The sequence below is a fragment of the Saccopteryx bilineata genome, chromosome 4 (genome assembly GCF_036850765.1).
Source record: "Saccopteryx bilineata isolate mSacBil1 chromosome 4, mSacBil1_pri_phased_curated, whole genome shotgun sequence".
Taxonomy (NCBI): domain Eukaryota; kingdom Metazoa; phylum Chordata; class Mammalia; order Chiroptera; family Emballonuridae; genus Saccopteryx; species Saccopteryx bilineata.
The window spans coordinates 150,403,334-150,424,162 of NC_089493.1; the positions used below are offsets into that span (position 1 = coordinate 150,403,334).

The following is a 20,829-nucleotide window of genomic DNA, read 5'->3' on the forward strand; positions in this document are numbered from 1 at the left end:
AGGTGCTGATTGCTCCGTGGCTTCGCCTCAGATGCTAAAATAGCTTGGTTGCTGAACAATAAAGCAACAGGCCCCAGATGGGCAGAGAATCGCCCCATAGGGGGCTTGCTGGGTGGATCCTGGTCAGGGTGCATGTAGGAGTCTCTCTGCCTTCCCAGGAAAGTTTTCCTAATCAGGAAAACTTAAGAAAAAAAAAAGTTAACTCTGACTATATGATCCAGCCATTCCACTCCTAAGTATTTAACCAAGAAATTAAGCCATACATCCACACAATGTCCTGCAGTTTGATTTGTAATAACCCAAAACTAGGAACAACCCAAATGTCTACCAAGAGGTGAGTGGATGGACCAGCTGGGAGATACCCATACAATGAAATTCTACTCAGCAATAAAAAGGAATGGCTATTGATACACACAACAACATTGATAATTTTCAAAATAATAGTGCTGACTGAAAAAGTCAAACAAAACACATATAAACAGTATGATTCCATTTCTTTTTTTTATGATTCCATTTCTATAAAATTCCTTAAAGTACATACTACTCTGTAATGACAAGAAGCTGACCAGGGTTGCCTGGGAATTAAAGTCGGGGGAGGTGAGGGAAAAGAGGAAGAGATTATACAAAGGCACAAGGAAACTCCTAGAGGTGATGAATCTATCCACTATTTTGATTTTGGTAATAGTTTCATGGATAGATACATTCTCCAAAACTTATCAAATTGTACACATTGAAATGTGCAGTTTATTACACATCAATTACACCACACTGGAGCTGCTAAAAAAAATGCTCATTTGATCAAACCAGTAAAAGTAAGAAAAGGGATAAAGAGAAACCAGCAAAATAAAATAAACAATAAACATAATGATAGCTGCCAGAAGTAAAATGAGCATTGATAATTGTCATTAAACATAAATAAAATGAATTACCAATCAAGAGTGAGAGACTGTCAGATTGGCATGAAAACAAAACCTGCTCTGTACTATATGCAAACCAACAGATATAAAACCAGTGATAAAGAAAAACTGGGGGGAAAAAAAGAAGTGGACAGGGATACCAGATAAAAGCACAGAAAGGGAAAGCAGAAGCAGCATGTTAATTAAATAGACAATCTACTGGGTACAAACTTCCCTAATCAGGAAAATTTAAATTTTAGTAAATGAATTATTTGTCTTGAATATATAGATGTTAAAATGGAATACTTACTAACATGATTATATAAAGAATGATCCAAGAGAGAGGCTTGTGTTGATTTTTAAATTAACAATCTACCTGCATTAGTCGATAGTACAGTGGACAGAGTGTCTCCACAGTGACAAAGGCACTGGTTGGATCAGAGCTTTTTGGTTGGAGCCCCAGTCACAGACATGTATGAGAAGCAAATGGGTGCACAACTAAGTGGAACAAGGAGCTGATGCTTCTCTCTCTCTTTCTCCTTTCTCCCCTCTTTTTTTCTCTCATTTTGAGGGCCTGGTTGATGACATATTGTGCTGTTTGTTCTATAGTCTTTTATTCCCAAGGCTTCAAATTTGTTGTCTCTAAGTAGCTATATGTAATGAGAGTCTTTGTGAGGAAAGTCATAATTTGTAATTTAACTCAAGAGTTATTAGCAGTTTATCATTTGGGAAAAGACTGGAGGAGGCTGTCTTAATGTATTATTTATTTGTGAATCATTGGTGGTCAACAGATGCAGCAAATCATGGATAAGAAAATCATGTGATTCTCTTTCCTTGTGAAAGTGGGATTCTGGGCAATGTGATGAGTGGCTCAGTGTATTTGCTGGTCATTTATGCTCTCAATACCTGGTACAGAGCTTCCATCAGGGTGGGGAAGAGGGAGGCAAGGACTGTCCGATCTATGATGTGCCTTTAGTGACCCTCTACAAAGGCCCAGAACTCAGTGCACAGCCAATGAAGTCTGAAAATCAGCCCCACCAATGGGAGAGCGTGGAACAGTTTTCTGACATTTCAACTTACTCAGAATCAACTGAGGCCTGTTAAAACATAGGTTCCTGAGCCCCCTTCCCGAATTTCTTCCTGGGGAGGTCAGCAGTGGGGCTGAGATTGCACATTTCTAAGAAGTGCCCATGTGCTGCTGCTGCTGCTGATGATGATGATGACTGGGAAACCCCACTCTAAGGACCGTTCTTTGTTTCTCCTGTTGGCACTCCTCAGACACAGCTTCAGCCTTTATTCGGTTCTCTCGCCATTTTGGGAGTGAGCATATCTAGTAGTGCTTGTCATGGTGCCTCGCCCCTCAGTTCCCAGCTGCACCTCTGCCTGCATGAGCCTCGGGGCACTGGGCACTCAGAGACCCTCTGAGTGGCCCGGGGCAGCAAGAAACAGCAAACACACACAGTTCATCTTCGAGGCAGCAGCAAGCACCGAGGAGGTGAGCCCTCCTGCTTTCCCAGCCTCTGTCTCGCAACGACAACGCTGCCACTTCTGCCACTGAAGTCAGCGGGAAACACAGTGCTGGCCAGCCTGTGGGAAAACTATGAATCAGTCCATGCACTGGGTGTAGACAACTTAGGCTATGTACACAAACATCAGGTGGGTGGGGAGGACAGGGAGGAGCCTGGAGGCTTTCTACAGGGTTAAAGGTTGTAGGAACCTCCACAGGCCAGAATGGCTCACCTTCTACTCACAAACTCCTAGGAGACATTCGGTCTAAGAAATGCAGGGCAAGACACAGTGGTTAAGCTGCCCTCTTGTTTTATCTTTCGTTCATTCAACAGACATTTTTTGAGAGTCTGTGTTGGGCTTTGGGTTAAATCTTGGGATTCAAATAGAATTAATCATGTTAAGTGAAATCAGTCACACAGAAAAAGTTAAGAACCATATAATCTCACTCATGTGGGATGTGAAACTGAAAGCAACAAATGCACAAACAAGAAAGACAAAAACTAAGACATAGATAACAGCACAGCCCTGGGACACAGTAAAAGATAAAGAGGGTCAAATATATGCTGACAGAAGAAGATCTGACTTTGGAGGTGGGCACACAATGCAATATACAGTCTTGTATCATAGAAATGTACACTTGAAACTTACATAATCTTTTAAAAAATTTATTGTGTTGACATGGTTTCAAGTGTCCCACTCAATATACCACTCTCTACACCCCCCCCATATCGTGGCCCCCTTATCACATGCAAAGTCTCTTCCCATTACCATTTCAACTCTTTTGTCCCCTCTCCACCTACCTTTAGCCCCTCTTTCCCTCTGGGAATTGCTACCCTGTTGTCTGCATCTATGTCTTATGTATGTATAATTTGGCTAATCCCTTCACCTTCTTTGATCCCATCCCCTCTTCTCCCTTCCCTCTGGATGCCTTTATTTCTTTGTCCTGTCGGATTGCTCTGGCTAGAACTTCTAGTACCACATTAAATAAGAGTGGAGAGAGTGGACAACCCTGTCTTGTTCCTGATTTAAGGGGGAAAGCCTTCAGTTTAGTGCCATTTAATATGATGTTAGCTGATGGTTTATCATATATGGCCTTTATCATGTTGAGATATTTTCCTTCTACACCCATTTTGTTGAGAGTCTTAAACATAAAATTGTGTTGTATTTTATCGAAAGCCTTTTCTGCATCTATTGATAAGATCATGTGGTTTTTGTTCTTTGTTTTGTTGATATGGTATATTACGTTAACCGTTTTACGTATGTTGAACCATTCTTGAGATTCTGGGATGAATCCCACTTGATCATGATGTATTATTTTTTTTAATATGTTGTTGTATTCAATTTGCTAGTATTTTGTTTAGTATTTTAGCATCTGTATTCATTAGAGATATTGGTCTGTAGTTTTCTTTTTTTGTGCCATCCTTGCCTGGTTTTGGTATGAGGGTTATGTTGGCCTCATAAAATGTGTTTGGAAATATTGCTTCTTCTTCAATTTTTTGGAAGACTTTGAGTAGAATAAGAACCAATTCTTCTTTGAATGTTTGATAAAATTCGCTGGTATAGCCGACAGGGCCTGGACTTTTATTTTTGGGGAGGTTTTTAATGGTTTTTTCTATTTCTTCTCTACTAATAGGTCTTTTTAGGCTTTCTGCTTCTTCTTGACTCAGTCTAGGAAGATTGTATTGTTCTAGGAATTTATCCATTTCTTCTAGATTGTTGAATTTAGTGGCATAAAGTTTTTCATAGTATTCTATAATAATTCTTTGTATATCTACGGTGTCCATGGTGATTTCTCCTCTTCCATTTTGGATTTTGTTTATATGAGTTCTTTCTCTTTTTTCCTTGGTAAGTCTTGCCAAGGGTTTGTCAATTTTGTTGATCTTTTCAAAGAACCAGCTCTTTGTTCTATTAATTTTTTGTATAGTTTTACTGTTCTCTATTTCATCTATTTCTACTCTGATTTTTATTATCTCCTTTCTTCGGCTGGTTTTGGGTGGTCTTTGTTCTTCTTTTTCTAGTTCCTTAAGGTGTGAAGTTAAGTGGTTCACTTGGGCTCTCTCTTGTTTGTTCATATATGCCTGAAGTGATATGAACTTCCCTCTTATCACTGCTTTCACTGCATCCCATAGATTCTGATAAGTAGTATTGTCATTTTCATTAGTCTGTATATATCTTTTGATCTCTGCACTTATTTCTTCTTTGACCCATTCATTTTTTAAAAGTATGTTGTTTACTTTCTACATTTTTGTGGGATTTTTTTCCTCCTTTTTGCAGTTGAATTTTAGTTTCAAGGCTTTATGATCAGAAAATATGCTTGGTACAACTTCGATTTTTCTGAATTTGCTGATATTGTTTTTGTGGCCCAACATATGGTCAATTCTTGAGAATGATCCATGTACACTGGAGAAAAATGTATACTCAGTCACTTTGGGATAAAATGTCCTGTAGATATCTATCATATCCAGGTGCTCTAGTGTTTTGTTTAAGGCTACTACATCTTTGTTGATTCTCTGTTTGGATGACCGATCTAGAGCCGTCAGCGGTGTATTGAGGTCTCCAAGTATGATTGCATTTTTGTCAGTTTTTGTTTTAAGGTCAATAAGTAGCTGTCTTATATATTTTGGTGCTCCTTGGTTTGGTGCATATATATTAAAAATTGTTATGTCTTCTTGATTCAGTGTCCCCTTAGCCATTATGAAATGGCCATTTTTGTCTCTGAGTACTTTTGTTGTCTTGTAGTCAGCATTATCAGATATGAGTATTGCTTCGCCTGCTTTTTTTCAATGTTATTTGCTTGGAGTATTGTTTTCCAGCCTTTCGCTTTGAATTTATTTTTATCCTTCTTACTTAGATGAGTTTCCTGTAGGCAGCATACAGTTGGATTTTCTTTTTTAATCCATTCTGCTACTCTGTGTCTTTTTATTGGTGAGTTTAATCCGTTTACATTAATGTAAGTATTGACACTCGTGAGTTCCCTATTGCCATTTTTTATCTTGCTTTCTGTTAGTTTTGTGTCTTGTTTGATCCTTCTCTTTTGTTTTTCTATCTTTTGTTTTTATTTGGTTGTATTCCATACATCTTTCCTCTGTTGCTATCTTCTTTATCTCATGTGCTTCTGTGGTGGTTTTTTCAATTGTGGTTACCTTTAAGTAATGAAAAGGGTTCCTACCCTGTTCATTGTAGCACATTATTTTGTGAGTACTTTTGCACTCCATCGTCCTTTGCTACTGTTAATCTCCATCTTCTCCCCCCCTTTCTTTTTGTTGTTGTCACAGTTTAAATTTGGTTTTATTGTGTTCTTCTTGGAACTTTTACTTGTGGCTCTGTTTTTTTTTTTTTTTTTTGTTCTTTGTATCTGATTGGAGAACCCCTTTTAGTAATTCCTGGAGTGGGGGTTTTCTGATGATAAATTTCCTCATCTTTTCTGTATCTGTGAATGTTTTTATTTCTCCTTCATATTTGAAGGATAGCTTTGATGGGTATAGTATTCTTGGCTGAAAGTTCCTCTCTTTCAGGACTTTAAATATTGGGGTCCACTCTCTTCTAGCTTGTAGAGTTTCTGCTAAGAAATCTGATGATAATCTAATGGGCCTTCCTTTATATGTTTTATTCTTCTTTTCCCTGGCTGCCTTGAGAATTTTTTCTTTGCTGTTGGTTTGTGCCAATTTCATTATGATATGCCTTGGAGTAGGTTTGTTGGGGTTAAGAAAACTCGGAGTTCTGTTTGCTTCTTGAACTTGAGGCTTTAGTTCTTTCCACAGGCTTGGGAAGTTCTCATCTATTATTTGTTTGAGTATGTTTTCCATTCCATTTTCTCTCTCTTCTCCCTCTGATATACCTATTAATCTCATGTTATTCTTTCTGATGGAGTCAGATAATTCTTGTAGGGCTATCTCATTTTTTTAAATTTTTGAGTCTCTTTCTTCTTCTCTCTGTTTTGCTTCAAGTTGCTTGTCTTCTATTTCACTAATCCTCTCTTCTATCTGGTCTGTTCTATTAGCTAAGCTTGTTACCTCGTTTTTCAGCTCGTGAATTGAGTTTTTCATCTCTGTTTGATTTGTTTTTATAGTTTCAATTTTCTTGGACATATATTCTTTGTGTTCATTGAGTTGTTTTCTGAGCTCCCTAAATTGCCTTTCTGTGTTTTCTTGTATATCTTTGAGTACTTTTTGCATTTCTATCATGAATTCTCTGTCATTTACCTCCAATGTTTCCAATATATTAAATTCTTTCTCTACAGATTTTTCCTCATCTATCTGTGTTACCTCTCTTTCTTTTGAATCTATGATATTCGATTTTCTTTTCCTTAATGGCATCTGAGGGTGGTTTTGTTGATAGTATTAATGAGATTTAATAAAGAATAAAAAGATAAAAAAATAAAAATAAAAAAGTTTTTTTTAAATTAATAATGAAATAAAGAAAAATAAAATAGTATAAAAATTTTCAAAAAATTTTTTAAAAAAGGAAATTATTCCCCCCCCCTCCTTTTTTTCCTCTCCTCTCCTCTTCCCTCTTTCTTGAGAAAATCTTGTGGTGAACTGTGAATTATATTGTATTTAATAGAACAAACAATGCCCGTAATGGAGGGCCTGAATTGGGGAAAAGTTATAAAGGGACAAAAAATAAATAAATAAATAAAATAAAAAAGGGGGGTATGGACCCACAAAATGTATGAAAAAATTTGGATCAATAATAAAGTGATTTGCGTTTAGGTGTTGGTTGACTAAGAGTTATGATGAGAGGAATAAGAGGGAAACAGGAAAATGGGGGGACAAATTAAAAAATTACTATTGTATTTAGTGGAACAAGAGCTTGATAAAATGGAGAGCCAGTGATGGGAGCACTGCTAGTGAGTTAAAAAGGTGAAGTAAAAACCCCCCAAAATGCCACAAACATAAGTTTGAGTCCCAGATAAGATAATTTGTTTGTTATTGAGGTTTGAATGAGAGGAGACGTAAAGGAGAAAGGAAGAAACTAATATAGAGGGAGAAAAGAAAGAGACAGAAAGAGAGAAAAAAAGAGGGAACAACTAAAAGAAGAAAAAATCAAAAAGAGGAGAGTGAGAGAGTTAAGGGTTTTGGAGTGCAACCCTCATAGAGAGAAAGGAAGAGGAAAGAAAAGATAATGGGAGATGTAACACTTATGGGTAGCGTAGTTCAAGGAGAGGAGAGTGTAAGACCATTAGAGAGTTAAACGACCAAATTGGAGGAGGAAAAAAAAAATCAAGGAGGAAGATAAGAGAAACAAACAAACAAATATAATAAAATGGGAAAGGTTAAAAAATCCGCGGATTATTCTTGAGTTTGAGAGGTTATCTTCTTGCTTTTTCTTTTCTCTCCCTCTTCCTGGTCGGTGACTCTGTACCCCAGGTTCTGCCCCTTTGGCACGCTCAGGTAGAGGTTTGCAGTTGATAAGTCTCTATGGCGATGTCATGTATTGTGCTTTAATCACGTTGGCAGTCGAGGTTCATTAGCATTTATAGGCTCTGACAGTGAGAGAGTCTGTGTTCCTGGAGCCTCTCTCCTAGTCTTTCCTTCCTCAATTAGTAGCCTGATAATCCAGCTATGGGGTTGCTGCTGCCTCTGCCTGGATAGTAAGAGGCTCAAAGAGCTGGCAACTCCCCACTCTATTTCCACTCAGCACAGGGCTCTGGGTAAGGCTCAGTCAGTCAGAGCTGCTAGCATAATCAGGTGGGGCTTCCTCCCACTCAAAGACCTCTGGCTCTGCCACTCTCTCCGGTAACACGGGCAGGCACTCACTCCCGGGGCGTTTGGAGGAAACTCTTGTTCACTATCTGCGCGTGCAGACCAGGATGTCAGACTGGAAGTTTAGCCCTCTGAGTGAAAACCCCCGCCTGCACTGAAAAGTTCTAGCATTGGAATTGGCTCTCGCTCCCTTCCCGTGCGCGGCTCCCTCAGGGCGCTGGGGCGGCCCGAGATTCCACTCTTTGGCCCACAAAAAGGCCCCTGACTCTGCCCCTCTGTGGGATAACACGGGCAGGCACTGCCGAGGCACTTGGATGAATCTCTCGCTCACTATCTGCACGCGCAGACCAGGATATCAGACCAGCGGCCTCACCCTCTGAGTGAAACGCCCTTCTGCATGGAAAAGTTTCAGTATTGGAATTAGTTCTCGCTCCCTCCCCGTGCGCGGCTCCCCCAGGGCACTGGGGTGGCCGGGAGATTCCACTTTCGGCCCACACAAAGGCCTCTGACTCTGCCTCTCTGTGGGGTAACATGGGCACCCACTCCCGGGGCTTTGGAAGGAATCTCTCACCCACTATCTGTGCGCGCTGACCAGGAGATCGGGTAAAATGGCTGCCCCGCTTGTCTTTCTTTGTCTGGGTTTGGCGCGAGTGTTAGCTTTTATTGCCCGGGTTGTCACAGGAACAGTTTTTCCTCAGCTTGGATCTCTATGCCACAGCCTGGTTTGGCCGTTCGTGCTACGGCCTGGATCTATTCACCCCCTTTGCCTGCCTTAGTTTCTATATTCTCAGTTTCCAGTGAAAGCCGCCCTGTTTAGGTTAGTGAGGAAGGCAGAACATTTCTTACTCCCTATTTCCTTCGGGGTTTGGTTATATATTTAGCCCATTTTTCGCTCGATCATACCTTTGGGTATATTGCGAAACATCTGGAGGCTCCAAGGATAGGTTTTTCTATTTCTGGTTGAAGATCTTGTTGAGTTTTGGGGGAGATTTATCGGTATCGCTTCCTACCCCGCCATTACTCTGACGTCATCTCCCCTGATGTAGTTATTTTCTTGTTTGCCCAATGAATAGGAATCACTCAGGTAGTCTACAGATCTCTTTCAGAGGGAATATTTCCATTTGTAGCTATTTATCCAGTTATTCTATGGAAGGAGCGGTGGTCAAAAGCCTCCTATGTTGCCATTTTTTTTTGTATTTTTCTGAAGCTGGAAATGAGGAGAGACAGTCAGACAGACTCCCGCATGCGCCCGACCGGGATCCACCTGGCACACCCACCAGGGGGCGACGCTCTGCCCACCTGGGGGCAATGCTCTGCCCCTCCAAGGCATCGCTCTGTTGCGATCAGAGCCACTCTAGTGCCAGGGGCAGAGGCCAAGAAGCCATCCCCAGCTCCCGGGCCATCTTTACTTCCATGGAGCCTCACTGCAAGAGGAGAAGAGAGAGACAGAGAGGAAGGAGAGGGGGAGGGGTGGAGAAGCAGATGGGCACTTCTCCTATGTGCCCTGACCGGGAATCGAACCCGGGACTTCTGCACGTGAGGCCAACACCCTACCACTGAGTCAACCGGCCAGGGCCTATGTTGCCATTTTTAAAGGCTGCACCAAGGAAAAAGATGGCAGCGGAGTAGCCGGATGCACAGACGCCCAGCTCTCACCACCAAACTGGAATACAAATTAATTTAGGAAAAATCAGCATGAAAAACCAACTCTGAACTGCAAGAACAGCTCTCAAAAACCAAGGAGCAAAGAAGAAACGACAACAATCCTGGTAGGGAGCACCTGAACCTCCTTTACTGGAACGGAGGGGGGGGGTGTTGAGGCTGAGAGCCCAGAGAGGATCTCACAGAGGAAAAGAGCAGAAACTACTGCTCACAGCCACTTGCCTGGCGACCAGGGAACGAAGTGCATTGAAAAGACCAGCTTATCTCCCAAGTGGAAAGGACAGGGAGAGGCTAAGGAATGCAGGAAACGAACTAAAAAAAGCTGACTCATCCGTGCTGGAGGTGGCCATAGCTGGGGGAAGGGACTGAACCTTTCACAAAACAGAGCTGAAGTGCTTCCAGATCAGAGATCTCCGGACATCTCTCCAGCTCCAATCAGCGCAACAAGATACAGCTGAAAACAAGTGGGGAGGAGGGGCAGTAACTCAGGTTACCATGGAGATCTGAGATACACCTCCCCCTACTAAAGCTGAGAAAACACCCTACACCCAGAGAGAGAAGCTGGCAGAAAAGGCCTTCAGGGTCTCAGGTTACACACACCACATTCCTGGATACATTTTCAAATAAGTCCCCTGCTGAGATCAGTAAACAAGACTATCACCTGTTAAGAAAACAAACAAATCAAGGCTTCAAAGCAGCCCAAATCTGAAAGTGAATTACAAATAATAGCTGGTGCCAACAAAAGAAGACCTAGAAATAACACAATTGAAAACTGAAGGCAGACAACACCAAGCCTAGACTCAACCAGCTCTACAAAAAAACCCACCTAAACACACAGACATCATGAGAAGACAGAGAAGTGTAATCCAAATGAAACAACAAGAGAAGCCTCCAGGGAATGAACTGATTGATATGAAAATAACCAAATTTCCAGATGCAAAGTTCAAAATAATAATTGTAAGGATACTTAGGGATCTTAGAACAACAATGGATGGTCATTATGAACACCTAAATAAAGAAACAGCAAGTATAAAAAAGGATATTGAAATATTAAAAAGAATCCATCAAAGAAGAAAAATACAATATCAGAAATGAAGACCACAATGGAAGGAATTAAAAACAGGATGGATGGAGCTGAGGATTGAATCAGTGAGTTGGAGGACAACTGGAATGAAGGCATGAAAGCAGAGAAGAAAAAAGAAAGGAGACTCAAAAAGCCTGAGGAAACTCTTAGAGAGCTCTGTGACAACATGAAAAGAAATAACATCCACATCATAGGGTTTCCTGAAGAAGAACAGAAAGAACAAGGGATAGAGACTTTGTTCAATCATATCATAGCTGAAAACTTCCCTAAATTAATAGAGGAGAAACTCTCACACGTTCAAGAAGTACAGAGAATGCCATTAAAAAGAAACCCAAGAAAATCTACACCAAGACACATCACAATTAAAATACCAAAGCTAAGTGATAAAGAGAAAATATTAAAAGCTGCTAGAAAAAAAAGGCTATCACCTACAAAGGAGCCCCCATAAGGAGGCTTTGAGACCTTATGGTCTCAACAGAAGCACTTGAGACCAGAAGGGAATGGCAAGAAATATTCAAAGTAATGCAGAACAAAAACCTACAACCAAGACTACTTTATCTAGCAAGGCTATCATTTAAAATTGAAGGAGAAATAAAAAGCTTCCCAGACAAAAAAAACCTCAAGGAATTTATTACAACCAAACCAATGCTGCAGGAAATGTTAAGGGGCCTGTTGTAAACAGATCAAAGTGGGAAAAGAATATAGTAAAATAAGAAATACACCTTTAAAGAAGAAAATGGCAATAAACAACTACATATCAATAATAACCTTAAATATAAGTGGATTAAATGATCCAATCAAAAGACATAGGGTAGCTGCGTGGATGAGAAAACAGGACCCATACATAAATTGTCTACAAGAGACACACCTTAGAACAAAAGATACACATAGATTGAAGGTAAAAGGATGGAAAAAAACATTTCATGCAAACGGAAATGAAAAAAAAACTGGGGTAGCAATACTTATATAAGACAAATTGTACTTTAAAACAAAGGATATAGTAAGAGATAAAGAAGGCCACTACATAATAATAAAGGGAGTAATCCAACAGGAAGATATAACTATTATAAATATATATGCACCTAATATAGGAGCACCCAAATATATAAAGCAGACTTTGATGGATTTAAAGGGTGAGATCAACAGCAATACTATAATAGTAAGGGATTTCAATACCCCACTAACATCACTAGATAGATCCTTAAGAAAGAAAATTAACAAAGAAACAGCAGACTTATTGGAAACACTAGATCAACTCGATTTAATAGATATCTTCAGAACCTTTCACCCTAAAGCAGCAGAATATACATTCTTTTCAAGTGCTTATGGTACATTCTCTAGGATAGACCACATTTTAGGGCACAAAAGTGCTCTCAACAAGTTTAAGAAGACTGAAATCATATCAAGCACTTTCTTTGATCACAACGGCATGAAACTGGAAATGAATCACAACAGAAAAGCTCAAAAATTCTCAAACACATGGAAACTAAGTAGCAGGTTGTTAAATAATGAATGCATTAAGAATGAGATCAAAGAAGAAATAAAAAAATTCCTAGAAACAAATGACAATGAGCATACAACAACTCAAAATTTATGGGACACAGCGAAAGCAGTGCTGAGAGGGAAGTTCATAGCACTACAGGCATACTTTCAGAAGCTAGAAAAAGCTCAAATAAACAACTTAGCCCTGCATCTAAAAGAATTAGGACAAGAACAGCAAGTAAAGCCCAAATGTAGTAGAAGGAAGGAAATAATAAAGATCAGAGCAGCAATAAATGACTTAGAGGCTAAAGAAACAATACAGAGGATCAATGAAACTAGGAGCTGGTTCTTTGAAAAGGTAAACAAGATTGATGAACCTTTAACTAGACTCACCAAGAAAAAGAGAGGGAGGACTCAAATAAATAAAATTAGAAATGAGAGAGGAGAAATAACCACTGACGCAACAGAAATACAAAATATTGTAAGAAAATACTATGAAGAACTGTATGCCAAAAAACTAGACAACCTAGATGAAATGGACAAATTCCTTGAAACATACAATCTTCCAAAAATCATTCTGGAAGAATCAGAAAACCTAAACAGACCGATTACAACAAAGGAGACCGAAACAGTTATCAAAAAACGCCCAACAAAGAAACATCCAGGGCCTGATGGCTTCACAACGGAATTCTACCAAATATTCAAAGAAGAACTAACTCCTATCCTTCTCAAACTATTTCAAAAAATTCAAGTGGAAGGAAGACTTCCAAGCTGCTTTTATGAGGCAAGCATAATTCTGATTCCAAAACCAGGCAAAGATAACACAAAGAAAGAAAATGATAGGCCAATATCTCTGATGAATATAGATGCTAAAATCCTCAACAGAATATTAGCAAACCGGATCCAACAATATATGGAAAAAATCATACACCATGATCAAGTGGGATTTATTCTGGGGAGGCAAGGATGGTACAATATTCGTAAATCAATCAATGTGATTCATCACATAAACAAAAAGAAGGAGAAAAACCATATGGTAATTTCAATAGATGCAGAAAAAGCATTTGATAAAATCCAGCACCCATTTATGATCGAAACTCTCAGCAAAGTGGGAATACAGGGAACATACCTCAACATGATAAAAACCATCTATGAGAAACCCACAGCCAACAGCATACTCAAGGGGCAAAAATTAAAAGCAATACCCTTAAAATCAGGAACAAGGCAGGGGTGCCTCCTTTCACCACTCTTATTTAACATAGTCCTGGAAGTCCTAGCCACAGCAATCAGACAAGAAGAAGAAATAAAAGGCATTCAAGTTGGAAAAGAAGAAGTAAAACTATCATTATTTTCAGATGATATGATATTGTATATAGAAAACCCTAAAGTCTTCATCAAAAAGCTACTGGACCTGATAAATGAATTCAGCAAAGTGGCAGGATATAAAATCAATACTCAGAAATCAGAGGCATTTTTATACACCAACAATGAACAGTCAGAAAGAGAAATTAAGGAAAGAATCCCCTTCACTATTACAACCAAAAAAATAAAGTACCTAGGAATAAACTTAACCAAGGAGACTAAAGACTTGTACTCGGAAAATTACAAAGCATTGATAAAAGAAATCAAGGAAGATACAAACAATTGGAAGCATATACCGTGCTCATGGTTAGGAAGAATAAACATCATTAAAATGTGTCTTTTACCCAAAGCAATCTATAAATTCAATGCAATACCAATTAAAATACCAATGACATACTTCAAAGATATAGACCACATATTCCAAAAATTTATATGGAACCTAAAGAGAACACGAATAGCCTCAGCAATCTTAAAAAAAGAAGAATAAAGTGGGAGGTATCACACTTTCTGATATCAAGCTATACTACAAGGCCATTGTACTCAAAACAGCCTGATACTAGCATAAGAACGGGCACATAGATCAAGGGAACAGAACAGAGAACCCAGAAATAAACCCACAGTTCTATGGACAACTGATATTTGACAAAGGAGGTAAGGAAATACAATGGAGTAAAGACAGCCTCTTTAACAAATGGTGTTGGGAAAATTGGACAGCTACCTGCAAAGAAATGAAACTAGATCACCAGCTTACACCACTCACAAAAATAAACTCAAAATGGATAAAAGACTTAAATGTAGTCCGTGAAACCATAAGCATCTTAGAAGAAAACATAGGCAGTAAGCTCTCGGACATCTCTTGTAGCAATTTATTTGCTGATTTATCTCCACGGGGAAGTGAAATAAAAGACAGGATAAACAAATGGGACTATATCAAACTAAAAAGCTTTTGCACAGCTAAAGACAACAAGAACAGAATAAAAAGACAAACTACACAATGGGAGAACATATTTGACAATACGTCTGATAAGAGGTTAATAACCAAAATTTATAAAGAACTTGTAAATCTCAACACCAGGAAGACAAACAATCCAATCCAAAAATGAGCAAAAGAGATGAATAGGCACTTCTCCAAAGAGGACATACAGATGGCCAATAGGCATATGAAAAAATGCTCAATATCACTAATCATTAGAGAAATGCAAATTAAAACCACAATGAGATATCACCTCACACCAGCCAGAATGGCGCTCATCAACTAAACAACACAGAATAAGTGCTGGCGAGGATGTGGAGAAAAGGGAACCCTCCTGCACTGCTGGTGGGAATGCAGACTGGTGCAGCCACTGTGGAAAACAGTATGGAGATTCCTCAAAAAACTGAAAATCGAACTGCCTTTTGACCCAGCTATCCCACTTTTAGGAATATACCCCAAGGACACCATAGAACGGCTCCAAAAGGAGAAATGCACCCCCATGTTTGTGGCAGCATTGTTCACAATAGCGAAGATCTGGAAACAGCCCAAGTGTTCGTCAGAGGATGAGTGGATTAAAAAGCTTTGGTACATATATACTATGGGACACTACTCAGCCATAAGAAATGATGACATCGAATCATTTACAATAACATGGATGGACCTTGATAACATTATACAGAGTGAAATAAGTAAATCAGAAAAAAAAAACTAAAAACTATATGAATCCATACATAGAAGGGACATAAAAATGAGACTCAGGGACATGAACGAGAATATGATGGCAACAAGGGTGGGGGGTGGGGGGAGAGGGTATGGGGTGAAGAAGGAGAGAGGGGTTGGGGGAGGGGAGGGGCACAAAGAAAACCAGATAGAAGGTGACAGAAGACAATTTAACTTTGGGGGAGGGGTATACAGCACAATCAAATGTCAAAATAATCTAGAGATGTTTTCTCTCAACATATGTACCCTGATTTATCAATGTCACTGCATTAAATTGAATAAATAAATTAAATAAAAAAGACTGCACCAATGGTTTACTTTTGTTCCACCTTTCAAATCATGTGCTGATGTATCCAATGAAAGAACTTAAATCACATCTAGAACTGTAGCTGTAAGGGAATCTGACATATGTAGTTTTTATTTGTCCAGGTTCTGAAGAATTAGAAGGCAACTAGAAAGAGGTTTGACATTGATGATAAATGACAATTTACCAAATCTATCACAACTCATGGGTCAAAGAAAAAAATCATAATGTAAATTTAAAATTATTTAGAATGAGCAATATAACACTAAGTGTCAAGCCTTGTAAGGTGCAGTTAAAATGCTACTCAGAAATTGGTAGCTTAAATGTTTATATCAGAAAAGAAAGGATCAACAATAATGAACTGAGATTCCAACTTCAAATATTTAATAATAAACCTAGCATATCAAACAAAGAAAAATAGCAGTTTAGAAAAAAGAGTGGGAAAAATCAGTGACATCAAAGAAATGGCGGTATGTGAGATACCTCTGATCTCTCCCCTTAAAATTTTAACAAATTCTACAACTATACACAGAGGAAAAAAAAAAAACAGATAGACCTGAAATATATACACAACAGATAGACAAAGTTATGATTGCACGAGAAGGCAAGCCAAAGATAGAATCTACTAATGGAAGAAAAAAGCTGGAGGGCTGAATTTTCCTCTTTCCTCACTGATCTGAGAGAGACAGGCACTTTTCGCATGGGCTTTGTCTCAGAGCCAGGAGAAGAGGAGAGGCTGAGGGGAAGGAGCTGAAATAAGGCCAGTAATCAAGACCAGGAGCAGGGCCATTTCTTGGCATCAGCCACAGAGGTTTGTGATTTCAGGCCCTGGGTGTGCACAAAGCCTGTGCCGCGCTCCCAAGAACTGTGTGCAAATAGCCTGTGGAGATCGACCCACAGCATGCTGAGGTGTGCTTGATCTGCCCTCGCCGGCCTGCAGAATTTGGACTGCCTGGCATGAAGGAGCTTTCCAGCTGCCCACGTGACCTGTGGAGATTAGCTGGTGTGGCACGGAGACATGCTAGATCTGCGATCTGCACCCCACCTGTTCCTGGACACCAGCTCGCAGCACAGCCCATGCCTTGTCCAGCGCTGTGCTTTGCATGGTATTGGAGGAGGGACCAGGCTTGTGACCCCAGCTTCCCAGGTCCTGCATTACTCCCCTTGCTGTGCGAACAGTGGTGGTGGCAGATCCCCCTCAGCTGTCTCCAGGCTGCTCTTTCCTGTGAGAGGTGAGGGTGCCTGGGTGCTTGATGCCCTGCTCTATTGGAATGTGGGGAGGGGTGCCAGAGGACCCTTAGACAGCCATTGCTAGAGCTATACATCGTTAGGACAGTGACACCACAGCGGAACTCTGCCCAAGAATCTCACAAAGTCAAATCTCATAGTACAGCGCTGCCTACCAGGAAAAGGAATAAGTTACCTCTCAAAACTGGAAAAAAATACTTTTTATTTATTTTCTGCTTTTTCTCATCTTCTTTCCTTTTTTTCTTTCTCTTTTTCCTGTTTAAACTTCATTATTCTTAGTTGTTATATTTTTTCTTGATTTTTGCAAGAGTTTCATTTCTGACACTTTCTCTTTTACTTCTTTTATTTCTCTCTTCCTTTTTCTTCTCCTCTCTCCTTTTTCCTCTTTTTATTCCCCTAAATGTCATTTTTTATCAAACTATTATATTTTGAATTCATATTTCTTTTTGTGTCATTTTGCTTATTTTTTACTTCATTTCTCTCTTTTTTATTTTTTCCTCAGTTTCTGCTTTTTTTGTCTGTAGCTTTTGTTCTACTTATCATTATTTATAGAATTTTCAGTTTTTAGTGTATTTTTTCAATTTTTATTTTTACTTGTTAGTTATCTCTTGTTAGTATTATTAACAATATCACTCTCCAATCTCATTAAGAAAAAAATCAAATATGGATATATACGACAGGGACGTAGCACAGATAGATGATGAAAATCTCCAGAAAAAAAATCTCAATTACATGGAAATCCTGGAGCTAAATGACAGAGAATTCAAAATTAAAGTTCTAAAAATACTCAATAAGATACAACCAAACACTGAAAGGCAATTTAGTGAACTCAAAAAACAGCTTAATGAACAAAAAGTACTTTACCAAGGAAATTAAAACTATAAAAAAGAACTAAACAGAAATGAAAAACTCAATACATGAACTGAAAAATGAGGTAACAAGCTTAGCTAATAGAACAGGCCAGATAGAGGAGAGAATTAATGACATTGAAGATAGGCAACTAGAGATACTACAGAGAGAAGAAGAAGAGAGACTCACAATTAAAAAAAACGAGAAAGCTCTACAAGAATTGTCTGACTCTATCAGAGAGAGCAATATAAGAATAATGGGTATATTAGAAGAAGAGAGGGAAAAGGGAATGGTGAACATAACGAAACAAATAATCATTGAGAACTTCCCAAGCCTGTGGAAAGAGTTAGAGCCTTGAATCCAAGAAGCAAACAAAACACTGAGTTACCTCAACCCAAACAGACCAATTTCAAGGTACATCATAATGAAATTATTACAAATCAACAACAAAGAATCCTCAAGACAGCTCGGGAGAAGATGAATATAACATATAAAGGAAGGCTCATTAGGTTATCATCAGATTTCTCAGCAGAAACTCTATAAGCCAAAAGAGAGTGGACCCCAATATTTAAAGTACTGAAAGAGAGGAACTACTAGCCAAGAGTAATATACCCATTAAAGCTATCCTTCAAGAAATGAAAACATTTACAGACAGAAGCTGAGGAAATTTATCCTCAGATAACCACCACTACAGAAAATACTAGATGGGGTTATGTGACCAGGTAAAAAGAACAAAACAAAAGTACAAGTAAAATCACCAAAAAAAAAAAAAAAGACCCACAATAAAAACAAAGATAATCTGTGACAACAATAACATAAATGGGGAGAGGACAAAGATTAGCAGTAGCAACAGAAGGTGGAGTACAAAAGCACTCATGAGGTAATAGACTCTAATGAATATGATAATTTTTCTTTTAATAACCTAATGTTAACCACCCCTGATAATGCCACTACTAAAACATATAGCTTAAAAAAAGAAACAGAGGAAAGAAGTATGGAATACCACCAAGCAAAATTAAATGACAGAAATACAAAAGAGAAGAACCAAACGACACCAAACTATCAGAAAACAATATATAAAATGGCAATAGGAAATCCTCAAGTGTCAATAATTACATTAAATGTAAATGGATTGAACTCACTAATAAAGAGGCACAGAGTAGCAGATTGTATCAAAAAGCAAACCCCAACTGTATGCTGCCTTAAAGAAACATATCTAAACTACAAGGATAAAAGTAGATTCAAAGTGAAAGGTTGGAAAACTATCCAAGCAAATAACATTCAAAGAAAAGTAAGTGTTGCCATACTCATATCTGACAATACTGACTACAGGACAACAAAAGTAACCAGAGACAAAGATGGTCATTTCATAATGATAAAAAGGACACTGTATGCTTCAGTAGAAACTGACCTGAGATCAATTTCATGAGATTGAATCCCAGAAAATTTTCTATACCCTTTGTGAAGGGAAAAGCCACTGTCTGAGGTAGTTAGGCTGTGACCCTGGGGTTCATAGCAGCCACTTTGTCACCGCTTGAGGAAGGCCTGCCTGGTGATAAAGCAACACAGCGGAAAGCACTGCTGGAGCTGGAAAGTGAACCCTAGAATGAATGGTTATCACCCAAAATATAGCATCTTAGAGCAACACATATTTATTATCTAACAGTGGCTGTGGGTCAGGAATGCAGGGTAGCTCAGCTGGGTGGCTGTGACGCAGGGTCTCTCTCAAGGTGGCAGCAAAATATTGACTAGGACTACAGACCTCTGGAGAGTCCATGGAGGAGAGCTGCCCTCAGATGGCTGTCTGCAGGACTCAGAGAGCCCACTCCAAGCTCATTCACATGGATGATGACCAGCCTCAGGGGCTTGTTCGTTGTTGGCTGGAAACATGAGTTTCTTACTACCTGGGCCTCTCCAGAGGGCCACTCACAACATGACAGCTTCATTCACCAGACTGAGAGCATTTAGTGTTAATTTTTCCTTGTGCTATTCCCCCTGGTGGTTACAGTCACTCAAACATCTGAGTGACTATAACTGGACAGTTCAAGGTCAATGTACCTAGCCTCTCCACTTGGAGTCTCTTTGAATTCTAGCTTAGGCCAAAAGTGACTCTAGAATTTTGTCTGCTTTTTTCCCCCCATAGGTGAAGCTTATGTAAAATGTAGGTTGTGGGACAGATAGGGCATAAATGACTTAGATGAGACAGTGGTACATGTCTCTACAAGATGTCAATGTATGTATTGACTATTATTTACTATTAGTCATTATATGATTACTAAATTATTCATAGTTTTCATTATTATTTTATATCTTTATGCCCAATTGTTGATTAGTTTATGTCAGCCTGCTGGGGCTGGTGATGGGTTTAACTTCTGAAATCATACCACATAGGCCTGTAACAAGTGTTGAGAGTATTTTCAGCAGGAGTCCTGTTCCCAGGGGTCCTCACTGTTGGGACATTCTTCTCTAGGTTTGTCTTTCTCTGGCCACACTGCAGATGGGAGTGATAGAATGTCGTAGAGAAAGGACAGGGCTTTAGATTTAAAAACATGGGTTTGAGTCCAGCTTGGCCATTTACAAGCTGTGCTGCCTTGGTTTCCCTGAGCTATAGTTTCTTATTATGTAAAATGGGAATTTTGGTACCTGCCTCATAGTATAACTACTTAATGGCACAACACTTAAAGTTTAATCTACAAAATATCTTTTTTGGGGGGGAGGAGAGAAGGATAAGCCCGTCATACTTTTGATTCAAATTGATCTTAAATGAACAAAAAATCCTTCTTCTTTTTTTACATAAACTGATGATTAACCACATACGTCTTATTCTGCATTTGGCTTCACATCGGTGCCTATGACATTCTGGCTTTGTTGTTTGTGGACACATCCATTTTATCTGCCCAGTCCTTTTTTTCTTTTCTTTTCTTTTTTTTTTTTTTTTTTGTAATTTTCTGAAGCTGAAAACGGGGAGAGACAGTCAGACAGACTCCTGCATGCGCCCGACCGGGATCCACCTGGCACGCCAACCAGGGGGCGAT

General features: G+C 39.1%; 1 protein-coding gene and 1 non-coding gene across 5 annotated transcripts in view; both read right to left on the reverse strand.

The window, feature by feature from the left end:
- LOC136333291 (RCC1 domain-containing protein 1-like) overlaps window positions 1–20,829 on the reverse strand; it is a 241,734-nt gene that overhangs the window by 94,981 nt on the left and 125,924 nt on the right. The window lies entirely within an intron of this gene.
- Window positions 9,611–9,686, reverse strand: TRNAV-CAC (transfer RNA valine (anticodon CAC)). Its single transcript has one exon. It is a non-coding gene; the product is annotated as a tRNA-Val (tRNA).